This window comes from Elephas maximus, chromosome 1, assembly GCF_024166365.1.
Source record: "Elephas maximus indicus isolate mEleMax1 chromosome 1, mEleMax1 primary haplotype, whole genome shotgun sequence".
NCBI lineage: Eukaryota > Metazoa > Chordata > Mammalia > Proboscidea > Elephantidae > Elephas > Elephas maximus.
The window spans coordinates 82,104,147-82,115,234 of NC_064819.1; the positions used below are offsets into that span (position 1 = coordinate 82,104,147).

The 11,088-nt window shown below is 37.0% G+C and overlaps 1 non-coding gene across 1 annotated transcript; it reads left to right on the forward strand.

The window, feature by feature from the left end:
• The first annotated feature begins 1,737 nt into the window (after positions 1-1,737).
• On the forward strand, positions 1,738-1,819 carry TRNAS-GCU (transfer RNA serine (anticodon GCU)). The gene has a single exon. It is a non-coding gene; the product is annotated as a tRNA-Ser (tRNA).
• Positions 1,820-11,088: the final 9,269 nt, after the last annotated feature.

Sequence of the window (11,088 nt, forward strand, 5' to 3'; positions counted from 1 at the left end):
AAAAAAGATTCAGTGTTATTTTTATGAATATTAGTAAAGGCTTGTATATGGGCAAACCAGGATGAGAAAAAGCTAACAGGTAGAACTCAGGTATCAGGGAATGGATTGATTTTTAGTCTTCTTCCATGGTTTAAAGAACTAAGTTTAACCATGATAAATCTCAGGATTCTAGAAGGGTCTTGGAGCAAGCTTATTTGTTTTCCACAAATATCCCAAATGAATTTCTAATCCCCAAATCTCAAAGTACATTTTTCAGTCTTTATCCACCCTGAACATGGGTGTACTTACTGATTGCTCACAGATCGAAGTGTGGAGACAAGAGTGTTACCCTGAGTTCACTAACATTTCACAGCTGTGTTCCAAGGTATCTTGAATTTCATATAGTTGATCTCTCTCTTCGTTCCATGCCCTTCCATCCCCAATTTTTCAAAACTCCCTTTTCTGTATCTCCTTCTGTTTGAAAACGACTTAATTTTTTTTTTAAATGAGTGAATGCTTCACTCACTTTCGTTGTTGTCCTTTAGATCCTATCTATTTATCTTCTCTTTCACTCTTATAGTTCACCTTTCTCTAAATCTTGAAGCTGCTGCTTCATACATGCTTTATGGGTTCCTCTTCTGGCCTGTTGGTAGGGCCCCGACTTACCTGATATCTCAAGTAGAAGACAAAAGACCTTTATAAGGAAATGCAGAATGTATCACTATGTGGTTTTACTCTGCTGTTGCTTTTCTCCATCAAATCTGTCACATACATTCTGATTGAAGAAACAGCAAATACAGTGCGGACTTTCAGGCAGCCAAAAGATTAATTTCTTTAGCTTTGTGCTTCAGGTTAAGACAACTATAGAGGAAATCAAAAGAGCTGAAGATGGGGACTTGATTCTTTGCCACCCATAATACAAGGCAGAGACTTTTAACAACTCAAGCTTGTAAGAAAGCCTCCATGGAAACCTCTTGTAACTATTTATCCCACACACGTTTCCAATCTCTGCCTTCACATTCAAGCCCTATGAAGAATCAGTATCCTCCATTGGTTCCTCAGCGATTCCTGCCTAAAGCAGCTGCTGATACCCCTTAACACTGATCAACACTACCTCAACGCTCAAGGATTCTGAATCTCAGTTAAAAACACTTAGTTCTAGGTAAAAGTTAACCAGCAGCCCTTCAGGAATGGGGCTTGTGTAGTTCAGTGGTAGAGCACATGCCTTTCGTGTATGAGGCCCTGGCTGCCAACCTCCGCACATCTATACTTTTTCTCTGCTTCAACACTATTTAAACCCAGTCTTGAAGGAATACAAATTCACTTTTCCTAATATTTTCCATTCAACTCCTGCACCCATAAAGAGCAAAAACATAACCCAATGGACTTCCTTGAATGCTCTTTCATTTCTGTGCTATGACCTTCTATATCCATTAAGGTGAATGTGACAGCAGGAGTATGATGAGAACAGGGAGAAAAGAAGAACCAGATGCTAACAGACTCTCTTCAATCACCCAAAACAAAAGCGTGCACCTTAAGCTCATATTTTGTACTATTATTAAAGAGACAGAAAGAAAGATAAAGGGTGGGGGGTTTGAAAGGGCCCTGTGGATAGTTTTTTTTAACCAACTAAACCCCAAAGCCCCCCAGTGAGGTTCCCTCTGGACTACCTCCAGATATGCTGATACCTAAATTATTTCAGGGCAAAACTGAGTGCATAAGCTTTCCTTTTCTTTGATTCTCTAACCTTTTATTCCTGATGAGGTGGCCGAGTGGTTAAGGCAATGAACTGCTAATCCATTGTGCATTGCACATGTGGGTTCAAATCCCATCCTCGTCATTCCTTCCTTTCCTCACTGTGTCGTGGAAGTGAGATTTGGAACTCTGGTGGCACAGTCATTTTTTGCTAATGAAAAACTAAGTAATTCAAATCTACCAGCAGTGCCTTGGAAATGCTAAGGGGCAGTTCTATTCTGTCCTATAGGATCACCGTGAATCTGGATTGACTAGAGGGCAACTGGTTTGGTTTTATTGTTTTTGACCCCTGACAGGTGCACAGCATCGCCCAAGAAGAGAAACACACCTTTGGACTTTCACCTTCCCATCATCCAAGCACAGATTCTCCAGACAGACATTATTTTCCTTTTGCCCTCTTGTAACCTCACTGTATTTGTCTCAGAGCCCCAATATTGCCCCAGAGAAACTTTCAGGAGGCAGGCAAAAACCATAAGAGATAAGAAAAGTCTCCATAAAGTAACAGGAATCCATATTTGGACTCGCCCCCCCGCCCACACGGGGAAAACCAGGTGTCATCAAGTTGATTCTGGCTCATGGCAACCCCATATATGTCAGAGTAGAACTCTCCTCTCTAGTGTTTTCAATGGCTAATTGTTTGGAAGTAGGTCATCAGATACCTCTGAGTGACAGGAACCTCCAATCTTTCAGTTAGCAGCAAACAAGCGTTAACTATTTAAGTCCACGTAGGGACTCAATTCCCAGGGAAAAACAAAAATCCAACTGCTCAGGGGATCCGGACAACACCGCATCCAATCATCTCTCAATCTCAGTTTATTAATTCTAAGTAATTGTTCTCAGAGGTTTCAGATGATCTTTGATTCCTTTTTTGAATGTTGCTAAAATTTTCTCCAACTTCAAAGTTAAAAATTTGAAAACAGAAACCTAATGTTCCCTTATCAACATTTTCACTTACGTGCTTGTACCACATCCGCACAGTGTTGGCTGCGTGGTGGAATGGATAAGGTGTCTGATTCCAGATCTAGAGGACTGAGGATTCCAACCCCTTCGTGGTCGTGTATCTCTTATTGGCGAACAAGAAGAAAATTCTCGAAGTGACTTCCAGTGACTAATTTCTCAGGTGTTGCTGGGAGAACTGATATAGGTGAAGTTTCTTCTTTCACAAATCAGTAACAATAAAGAGGCTTTGGAAATCCAAAAACGGTTGAGCCTCAAAAAGAAAAGGGAGCAAATCTGTGTACCAGTAATGATCATTATCCTGTCCTCTTAGTTGATTACTTTTTTCTAATAACTTTTCAAGATTTCAATGGGTGTTTATTTCTTTTCTTCAAGATATAAATGAATCTTAACTAGATAGTACACAAAAATTTTTTAGGCAAAGGGAAGGGCAACACATACAGGAATAGTCAGTACGATTGGACTAAACCAAAAGCAAAGAAATTTCCTCAATACAACCAAAAGCTTCGAAGGTCAGAGTAGCATTAGCTACATTAGCGATTGAACACAAAAGTGGCATGTGCCCCTTTAGCAGAATGAGATGAACTGGACTATAAAAGTTTTAGTAGATGCAGGGTACTAATATTTTTACTATGTAAATAATTTTTACAAAAAGACTATTCTCCATATGCTACAACAAAGAAAATGAGTCAATGAAGTTAGTTGTTTCAACAATCAATATAAAATTCTGTTGATCTCCCACAACGAAAAATTGACTTTCACCTTTTTTGCTTTAAATGGCTCATACTTCAATTTTGATGCTTGCTTCATCATAAGTGCTATAATTATAAATGAAGAAATGAAAAATGTCTTAAAAGAAAATTTAGTGATCAGAAAACAAATATCACAGGAAGTTACTATATTTTATTTTTAGGTAGCTCTTTCATCTCTAACATGTTATCATTAAAAATATATCTTTCTATTTTTTGCTGTTATGAATTCTTCAATGATTTAATCACAATTAAGCTGCTGAACAATACCTACTTTTATATATAATAAGGATAATGGATAGAGTCTTTCCTGAATTATTGTTTTAGGCTGAGGGTTGGGGTGTCTTTAGGATAGAAACCAGCATTCTGTTGTGCACTTTGTGATCATTAAAATTAGAAATATGAATAAAGCAATTTCAACACTGGGAAATAGGCATTGTATTTTATCTTCTATTATGGACTCATACATGCCTAAAAAAAACAAAACACAAAAAACATTTGTGTTTTTGTCTTTCCTGAACCTGTAAACTTAGTTCTCATGTAAGAATGACATTGTGGCACTTCTCCATAAAAGTTTGTATTTAAGCCATGGGGATGAGCCTGCAAGAATTTCTTGGATGCCTTCAGGCATTCTTTATCAGGTCTATCTACATTGTTTGAGAAGGAAAATCTATTTGAAAGAACTTCATACATGTGCATCCTTCTTTTCATGCAAGTTTCTAGTGTGTCAATGATGGCATATTATGTGGTTAGGCGAAATTGACCTCTAGCTCTCAATGATACTTCTGGAGCACTTCCATCATTTTACTTGTTTCTTTCTAATGCATCTGCAATGGAGAACTGCTTGATAATCAGTATTTGGCAGTATTTGTATTGTTGTGTTTCCAAAATTTTCTCTTCAATTATGTAAATACCCTGTTAATGACTAGTAGAGATCTGTGCATGTCTTAAATTTACTTCTGAGTCTTGGAGAGCTTGACTCATCTGATGAAAATGCTGTAGTATGCTATTCCACATAACCAACATAAATACATACTCTAGTGTTTGCATTTTGTTGGGCATATTTTCAGTTTCTCTTTTTTATGTCTGGTCTTCAGCAATATTTTCTAAGGCATCTAGAATCTTAGTGTACAATTCCAGGCTTGCACTCCTTGTTGCAGCATGGGCTTCCCAACATGTATTAGAAAGACCATTTAATATTCAATCATTGCCTAAGTATGTTTTAAGAACTACCCATTGGGTGAGCAGAGGTGGCAAAAAATGTGTAGAGTAACTGAACAGTAGAAAAGAAAAACCCAACTGCTTCCAGCCAGCATGTGAATGTGCAGCACATGGTATGAAAATGGCAATTCATTACATTCTAAAATTTTCTGCCTTTATACATTTGCATGCCTTTATAATGCCCTGACATATTGGCAGCATTGTCATAGGACTGGCCTCTGTACTTAAAGAAATCAATTTTGCAAACTTCACATAAATAGTAAAGCACTTCGTTTGCAATTTCTTCACTGGTATGACTTTTTAAGCTGCTGAATGTGATAAATTGCTCAACAGGTTTTCCACCTGTTGGAGATACATAATTTAAAACAATAACTTAGGTGATCTGTAGGAGAAAGACCAGGAGTGGAATCTATAGGCAAACTGAAATACCAAGGTATGCTTATTTCACTGAAAATAATTGATCAAACTTTATCACTTATTAAGTTGATTAATTCTTCACACGTTGTTTTAGACACATATGATGGGTTGCCATTTTTTGTGTTATCCGTTTTTGAGATGTGACCTGCTAAAAATGAATTAAACTGAGAAACAAGTCCAAGTAAACACTGAAAATGTCTCTTTTGTGGGAACCCTTCATTTCTTCCCTGAAAAGATAGCCCGTGCTCAATGAGTATTATAATGACAGCAACAACACATTGCAAAACGGCTTTCCAATACTGACGTTCTTCATTAATTTGTGTTTCCAGTTCATGAGTTAAGCAAAAACCATGTCTTTGGTTTAAATAAGACACCATACAATCTCCGTGAATTGAACTGTTTTCATGTTTATCAATCAAATTCAAGTTGCTAAATCCATTCGTAGCAAATGGAAAATCAAATGATTCAGGACTGAATAGTTTGCAAGCAAAACAATATACAGAGGCAACTGATGGAGAATCCCTCTTACAATTCTCACCATTAGCTTTGAACCCTAGAAATATATTCTGGCTACAGAACCTTGTTTGTTTACCATCCAGAAAATTTTGACATGAATTTTCAAATGGTCCACTATGATGTTGACAATCACTTTGGACCTGTTTTGAGTCAGTAATTTACATCATTAGAAGAAAAATTATTCCACAAAGCAGGATCTGTATTTGTCATTCATGGGGTTGGCAGGTGCAACAATTCCAGATTCTGAAACAGTTTCACTTTCTACAGCATTATTAATATTTTTTTATTACAGCTGGGAATGAGTGCAGAATTTGGAAAAAAAATTCTGTTTTATTCATATTGCTATTAGTAATTTCAGCAGTAGTGGTACCAATACAATGATTTGCACCCATTAAAACCAAGCATTCAAAGAAGATGTCTCTTCTGATTCATTATATTTTGAAAAGGAAGTTAATTTTGGAATTGTCTTTAGTAATTCACCAATCTTTTACTTTTTTCGTTTTTGTACTCCACTTAGTTTAAATTTAATTTTTTAATGTGGCTGTGTCACAGCAAATAAATTGGAATAATTGAAAATGAATAAAATTTATAAAAAAATTTACATTCAAATTTGGACATTAACACAAAATTTATATTTAAAACTTATTAAGCAAAAAAATTAATTTAGAACATGTAATTTTGTTCTTCAGGTCTGAGATAGTCAAAACTAATAGTACTTACAAGGTAGTTGAAAATATTTTCATTCACTTGTGTACGATGTTTGTTGGTGGGCCCTATGCATATCTCCACAAGTGTTTTTGGTCTTGAAATAATACTTAAAAACTTGTGCATTCACTTTCTCTACCTTGATGCTGCATCTTCGCAGTTCGTTGCAAAATTGTTGACACGTGAGAGGGTTGAGAATGATGGCAAAGAGCATGATACAAATACAAGGGTGTGCTCAATCTGAAGATGCATCTTGGTTCTCTTTGGGCAGGAATAGCTACATCACAAGTCACATGATCATAGTGCTGCTGGCACGTTCTTATGTGATCTACAACAGAAAATTAAATGTGAGGTTATATCTGATCTGTCTGAAATGAAAAGGAAAATATAATCGTTATTGTATACAAAATGTATAAAATGGTACCAATTTCATTAGTGCCCTGTCTATTCCCTTCCGCCTTGGCAATTGCTTTTCCTTGTGTCCTGTCTGCTTGGAATCTATGACTCTTTGCTTTGGAAACTGGTGCTCCAGTTTTGTTGATACCCTAAGCACATGCTTACAATGTTTATTGGGTGATCCATTCCTGGTCCTATAGGTCTAAACTCAAGATGTTGGCAGAGGTGCGTTCTTTCTGGAGACTCTGGTGAGGAATTCGTTCCTTGATTTTTCTGGCTGCTAGAAAAAAAAAAAATTTTTTTTTTTTTTTTTACCACCCAAATCCTTTGGCTCCCGGTTGCATCACTCTGACCTCTGCTTCTATTGTTTCATTTCCTTTTCTGACTCTGGCCCTCCTGTCTCCCTTTTATAAGGCTCTTACTGTGTGCACCCAGAAAATCCAGGTTAATTTTTCCACTGCAACATCCTTAACTTAATCAAATTTGCAAAGTCCTTTTTGCCATGTAAGGTAACCTATTCACAGCTTTCGGATATTATGACATGGATATCTTCGCCGGGGCTTTATTACACCTACCACAGTCTGCCCTCTGGTCTCCAAAGATACACATCTGACCCACATGCAAAAACATTCATTTTATCCCAACATTCTCCCAAATCTCAACCCATGACAGCATCAACTCAAAGTCCAAAATGTCATCAAAATCTTATCAGCTCAAAAGTTCTAAATCTTCTCATTTAAATTGTCTAAATTAGGTATGATTGAGCCTCTGAGTATAATCCATCCTGAGATACAATTCCTCTCTATGTGTGAATCTGTGAAATTCAAGAAACAATTTATCTGCTCCCCAAAATACAAAGGCCAGATAACAATAAGAAAACAGTTATAGACATTCCACTTAAAAAAGGCATGAAATTGAAAGAAAAAAAAGGATTCGCTATCCCAAGAAATGTCTAAATGCAGCCAGGCAAACAGCATTAGGTTTCAAGGCCTGGAATTAAAGCTCTGTGGTTTGATGGCTCTGCCATCAGAAATCCTCTCAGAACCATCCTTCCATTTTCATGAAGAGTAGTATGTGCTTGCAGCTGAATAGTTTTATCAGCCTGTTTCCTATCTGTAGAAAAATTAGGAGTGTGAGACAGGGATTGAGAGGTATGTATTTTATTGAGGGAGAGATCTTCAGGAGAGGGAGGGAAAATTAGCCAAACAACAATGTGTTCTCCTGTGAAGTCTACATTTGGCCTGACGCATATGACGGGGAGGCTAGAATGTAAATCACATAGCAGAGTTGTCCTTGAGTCAAGGTGTTTGGACTTTTGCACCTTGTACCTTCTGCAGTCAACCATTGGCTGCTGCTGGGAACAGAGTGATGTCATAATCTACTATGTGTCTCCAAACCAAGGGCAATTCACTGGAGAAGATGAAAGGGGTAAACCATTGGGGGGAGGGGGGTTGGGTGCAGCCACCGTAAAAAGAAAGTGGGAAAATTAAAGAAGTTGGTAGGGATACCAAGATTATGTAATACTGTAAAACTATTAGATGAATGGAAGATACTCTAGGTTTGTGATTTTACAGCTGAAGCGTGAATGTCCCATACAGCATCTCTTAATTTAGGAAAAAGAACAGATTTTATTTACTCACTAGTATACATCACTTATTGTATCTGTAGATTTTGGATAATACTCAGTGTTGTTGAAGGAATTAAGTCCTTGGCAGAAAACAATTGTTCAATCATAAGAATACTGATAAAAATGTGGTCCCTAGATGGCACGTTTGTTTTGCAGTGGACTGCTAGCCTAAAGGTGGGAGGTTCCAATTCACCCAGTGGTACCTCAGAAAAGAGGCTTGCTGATCTGCTTTCATAAAGATCACAGCCAAGAAAATCCCATGGAGCAGTTCTACTCTGAACACATGGTGTTATCATAAGTTGGAATCAACTCCCTGGAAACTAACAACAAAAACAGTGATTAAAAAAAACAATGATAGTGGGACTTTAATGATTGCTTATTCATATGCCAGATATTTTTCTAAAATATTTCAGGTATATTTACTCATTGAATCCTCCCGTCAACTCTATTAGATAGGATTATTATTATTTCCACTTCACATATTGGAAATTGAGGCCCAGCAAGCCAAAGCAATTTGCCAAAATTCCCTTAGCTATTAAGAAGAACAGCTGAGGGATGAATACAAGCAGTGTGACCTAGTTCAACATGGTCTTATTTATAATGAATAGAGGTGAGGCCTAGACATAGTTGGGGGACAATTTTCTAATTACAAGCAGTCCCAGGTTACAGAAGTCCAACTTATGTACAACCTGTAGTTATGAACCATCCCCTGTAAAGCCTGTTATATTAAAAATTTGAGGTATATACAGTGGTTCATAATACCAAACAGGCACTACTTTGTGATTTACTCCAAAATATTATCATTACTGTGTTATTATGTTAAAGATGTTTTAGTGTATCTGAAAGTGTTTAATGGTTTTTACACCTAGAAAAGTATGCTATATACTGTATTACATACAAAGACAAACATTTGACTAGCTGACCTTAGGTATGAACCATACCTGTTTTGATTTACATACAAATTTGTTTCTGCCTTAATAAGAAAAGTCCAATGTACTGTCATGTCAAACTGATCAAGTTTCTAATGCTCACAGTAAGGTAAGAAAAAACTGTTCCTAGACAGGCATTGGTCTGCAGGCCACAATTTAAACAGCACTGATCGAATCGCCATGAGTCGGAATCAACTGGACAGCACCTAACAACAACAAAAACAACGAGGACATAGGATGTACGGGGGGTGCAGCCCTGGTGGTGCAGTGGTTAAGAGATCAGCTGCTGTCCAAAAGGTTGGCTGTTCAAATCTACCTGCTGCTCCTTGGAAACCGTATGGGGCAGTTCTACTCTGTTCCATAGGGTTACTATGATTCAGAGTTCACTCTACAGCAGTTGGTTTGGCTTTTTTTTAGAAATCAGAAGATATCGAAGGAAATACTTCTCCTCCACTTTTCTGTTTAGATTGAGGTTATATTCACATATCGTAAAATGCATAAAACTTATTCAGTTTGATGAATAATGCATATGTATACAAATAGAACCAAAATTCAAACCAAGATAAAGAAATTTTTAGCTCCCAGGAGCTCCCCGTATCTCATCCCAATCAGTTCCAATCTTCTGACTTCTACTAGCATAGATTAATTTTTCCTGAGCTCTGAAATATAAAAAATGAATTCATATACTATGTGTTCATTTGAGTACAGATTCTTTCACTCAGTATGCTTTTTATTAGATGCATCCATACTGCTTCTAGTAGCAGTATTTCTTTCTTATTGCTCTGTCATAGTCCATTGTATGAATACTGGACTTCAGACTTTTTCATTCATTTTACTGTTGGTATACATTTGAAATCGCTGCTGACGTTATGAACATTCTTGTATATGTCTTTGAAGAGCAATAAGCGTGCACTTTTCTAGGGTCTAATTGCAACTGTTGCAACTTTGAGTTTTCTGGGCTGTAGGTTGTATGTTTGAGGCAGTATTCCAAGTAGTGTACCAATGTTGATGTACCAGTTGACAGTATCGTAAGCAATGTATGAAAGTTTCAATTCCGTATGGTCAGAGACACTTGATATCATCAGTTATTTTAACTAATGTAATTTTCGTGAAAAGTAGTATTATTTCATTGTGTTTATTAATTTGCATTTAACTATGTATTTCAGTAAAGTTTATGTTCAGTCTTTGCTCTTTCCTGTTGAGTTTCAGTCTTTTTTCTTAGTGTTTCATAGGAGTTCTTCATCTATTCTACATAAGGGTCCTTTGTCAAATGTAAGTATGGAAATATCCTCTCTTAGACTGGTATAATCCCCTCTTCTTAAGGAGAAGGGGGCTTGGAAAACTTTGTAAGAAGAGAATAAAAAAGAAAAAGAGGATAGGGAGAGAAGTTGAAAAAACAAGCGAAAGTTCCATCATACACTTTTCCTGGTGGTTTCAGGAAAAAATGGGCAGGGCAACTTACTCGGGTGGGAACCTTGGAGAGGGACAATGGGATGGAACGTTCGAGGAGCAGAAGGTGTTTTTTGGTCCTCAATCTCTTTACTTATCTCCTGGTGTAGTCTGAGGATTTAGAAATAGCAAAATGTGGAACAGTGGATTTTCTCTCCGGTCAACTATAGAATCTGCCAAAACCCCTTAGAAAAATGTCTAATATTTCAGGGAGGATCTTCATGATGTTTCAGTCTTGAGAGAAGGGTGGCTCAATAGGAGAGTGTACTTTCCTTGAGAGTGTTTGAAACTATGCATACTCATTAGCTTTTTACAATTTCAAACACTTCTGTACTTTTCTTCGTTTTAAAACACATTTTTCGCATTCATAGTTATTAAGTACATTAGG